This window comes from Thamnophis sirtalis, unplaced genomic scaffold, assembly GCF_051295495.1.
Source record: "Thamnophis sirtalis isolate CommonGarterSnake01/CBP01778 unplaced genomic scaffold, rThaSir2_p1.2 scaffold_2, whole genome shotgun sequence".
Taxonomy (NCBI): domain Eukaryota; kingdom Metazoa; phylum Chordata; class Lepidosauria; order Squamata; family Natricidae; genus Thamnophis; species Thamnophis sirtalis.
Window position 1 is genome coordinate 45,874,499 of NW_028261382.1, and position 4,209 is coordinate 45,878,707.

A 4,209-nucleotide genomic window follows, 5' to 3' on the forward strand; every position below is an offset into this window, starting at 1 on the left:
CTCTCTCTCTCTCTCTCTCTCTCTCTCTCTCTCTCTCTCTCTCTCCTACCTACCTACCTACCTATTTACCTGCCTGCCTGCCTACCTACCTATCCTCTATCTATCTACCTATCTACCTATATAATTACCTACTTACTTACCTACCTATTCATCATCCATCCATCCTATGCATCCATGCTTATCTCTATCATCTATCTATCTATCTATCTATCTATCTATCTATCTATCTATCTATCTATCTATCTATCATCTATCATCTATCTATCATCTATCTATCCTTCCTACCTATCATCTATCTACCTATCTACTTAACTATTTACCGCCTGCCTGCCTGCCTGCCTACCTACCTACCTACCTATCATTTATCTACCTACCTACCTACCTACCTATCTATCTCCTGTGAGTCCTTGGACTGCAAGGCCATCCAACTGGTCAGTCCTAGAGGAGATGAACCCTGACTGCTCTTTAGAAGGCCGGATCCTGAAGAGGAAACTCAAAGACTTTGGCCACCCAATGAGAAGGAAGAAGGACTTCCCTGGAGAAGAGCCTCATGCTGGGAAGGATGGAGGGCAAAAGAAGAAGAAGGGGACGGCAGAGAAGGAGGTGGCTGGATGGAGTCACCAAAGCAGTTGGCGTGAGCTTAAATGGACTCCAGAGGACGGTAGAGGACAGGAAGGCCTGGAAGAATGTGGTCCATGGGCTCACGATGGGTTGGACACGACTTCGCAAGAAGAAGAAGAAGAACAACAACAACAACATCTCTCTCTCATCTATCTATCTATTTATCTATCTATCTATCTATCTATCTATCTATCTATCTATCTATCTATCTATCTATCTATCTATCTATCTATCTATCTATCTACCTACCTACCTACCTACCTACCTACCTACCTACCTACCTACCTACCTACCTATCTATCTATCTATCTATCTATCTACCATCTACCTACCTACCTACTGTATCTATCATCTATACATACACCTACACACATATACATATAAATATTAGTCACTGTCCATTTTGAATTCATAGCGGAAAGAGGAAAATCTGAGCAATCACAAGGTTGATGCTTTAGGAAACAAAACGGCGACTGAATCCGGAACCAGCAGGGGAACTCATCAAATTTGCAGATGACACCAAGCTTGTGAGATTTGTTAACACCTTGGAAAATAGACTCCAGATCCAGAAGGATTTTGGCAAGCTTGAACACTGGGCCCCGTAGCTCACAAGATGCTCTCCAGGGGTGAGCAAAGGTTTTTACACGTAGGAGAAAAAATAAAAACCCACCCAGGTCCCTGGTCTTATAACCCAAGTTGCCAAAAAAGCCAAGACCGTCCTTGGTTGCGGCAACAGAGGGATCGTTTCAAAATTACGAGAAGTGATCATGGCAACTTTACTGCACCGTTGGGGCTACGAAGCATCCAGCTCCGGACACAAAACAGATGTTGAGACTCTGAAAATTGTGCAGAGGCGAGCAACAAAGAGGATCAGGAGTTCTAGAGGTTGAATGAAGGAAGTAGGGACCCCGAGTCTGGTGAAAAGAAGGACTGATTTTCCAAAGCATCTGAAGGCAGGAGGAGAAGCAACGGAGGGAAACTCATCAAGGAGAGATGCAACCTGGAACTAAGGGGATATTTCCTGACGGTGAGGACAATTAATCAGTGGAAGGACTTGCCACCGGAAGTTGTGGGTGGGGGACCATCACTGGAGGCTTTTAAGAGAAGAGACTGGACAGCCATTTTTTTTTGTCTGAAAGGGACTCCTGCTCGAGCAGGGAGCTGGACTACAGGGCGGGGCAAACCTTTTCCTAGGGGGTCACAGCAAGATCGACAGCAGTTTACAACTTCCACGACACCTCATTTTAAAGCCCATAAAAAACTGAATTGAATGAGCTATTAAATGTTAAATTTGCTTTAAGAATGGCTGGAAAATTCGATTCGGAAGAACAAATCGTTCGCAATCCGACTTGCATCGGGATTTTCGTCATTTTCACAGCCAAGAAACTGCATTGGGTTTTGAAGGATAAAGGGGAATCCTGGGATGGCAGTTATTTCCGTGAGAAAATTTTATTGGAGAATGTCATTCCATTTCTCAGTGATCCAGACAATGTCTTGGTGGTTGGTGAGGCTGTCTTTCTTCATGACAAAGCTCCTTGCATGCGTGCAAATGCGACTCAGCAATTGTTAAAGGAAAACAATGTCGAATTTTGGGGCAATGACGTCTGGCCGGGAAATTCGCCAGATCTCAATCGGCAGAGAACATTGGGGCCATAATTAAGGATGAAGTGGAAGCTCTGATGATTCAGGAGCAAGGTCAAAATTGATATTCGGTTGAAACTTTGAGAATGAATTTGGAAACTGTGTTGAAAAATCTGGAAAATCGAACGGAACTGTTTGAAGATTTGTTGTGTTCTTATCCACCTCGTTTGAATGCTGTTCGAAGGGCTAATGGTGGTCATACTGACTATTAAATCGTGTCAATAAACTCAGTTTTTGATGGGCTTTCGAATGGTGTATGAATTATTTGTGTTGTTATTACAAGTGATGCTGTGACCCCCTAGGAAAAGGTTATGCCCCGCCCTGTAGATGATCTCCAAGGTCTCTTCCAGCTATAGCTGTGTCACTATGACTATCATTAAGTGTTGTATCTTATGTTTCTTGATGGATGTATTTTTTCCCCTTTACACTGAGAGCGTATGCACCAAAGACAAATTCCTTGTGTGTCCAATCACACTGGCCAATAAATAATTCTATTCTATTCTATTCTATTCTATTCTATTCTATTCTATTCTATTCTATTCTATTCCATTCCATTCCATTCCATTCCACCCCATCCCATTCTATTCTCTACTTCTTATTCTATTCTATTCTATTCTATTCTACTCTACTCTACTCTATTCCATTCTATTCTTTTATCTACTCTACTCTATTCAGAATTATCCTATCCTATCCTATCCTATCCTATCCTACTATATTCAGAATTCTCGTATTCTATTCTATTCTATTCTATTCTACTCTACTCTACTTTAGTCTATTCAGAATTCTCCTATTCTATTCTATTTTCTACTTATTCTATTCTATTCTATTCTACTGTACTCTATTCAGAATTCTCCTATCCTATCCTATCCTATCCTATCCTATCCTACTCTACTCTATTCAGAATTCTCGTATTCTATTCTATTCTATTCTATTCTACTCTACTCTACTCTACTTTAGTCTATTCAGAATTCTCCTATTCTATTCTATTTTCTACTTATTCTATTCTATTCTATTCTATTCTATTCTATTCTATTCTACTGTACTCTATTCAGAATTCTCCTATCCTATCCTATCCTATCCTATCCTACTCTACTCTATTCAGAATTCTCGTATTCTATTCTATTCTATTCTATTCTATTCTATTCTATTCTATTCTATTCTACTCTATTCTACTCTACTCTACTCTACTTTAGTCTATTCAGAATTCTCCTATTCTATTCTATTTTCTACTTATTCTATTCTATTCTATTCTATTCTATTCTATTCTATTCTATTCTACTGTACTCTATTCAGAATTCTCCTATCCTATCCTATCCTATTCTATTCCATTCTATTCCACCACACCACACCCCATTCTATTCTCTACTTCTTATTCTATTCTATTCTATTCTACTTTATCTACTCTACTCTACTCAGAATTTTTCTATTCTATTCTATTCTACTCTACTATATATTCTATTCTATTCTATTCTATTCTATTCTATTCTACTCTACTCTACTCTACTCTACTCTACTCTACCTCTACTCTACTCTACTCTACTCTATTTCAGAATTCTTCTCTTCTCTTCTTCTGCTAATCCAGGAGAAATCTAACCTAGAACTAAGCAGACATTTCCTGACAGCCAGAACAATTAATGAGTGGAACGGCTTCGCTCCATTTCAAGAAGAAATTAGACAACCATTTGTCTGAAATAGGCATAGGGTTCCCTGCTTGAGCGGGGGGGGGGGGGGGGGGTTGGACCAGAAGACCTCCAAGGTCCCTTCCAGCCTATGATTCTCTGTTCTTCAGGCAGAGAAAACCCGGAATGAGTAAAGAGAAGTGGGCCAAGCCTTTAACAGTAGCCAAACACAGCATACGGTGGGATTGAGTTCAGAAGACATTTCCTAGATCTGCTTCCTTATCTGCTGTGTTTTGTGAGTTTGTCTGTCAAACTATAATCTAACCAC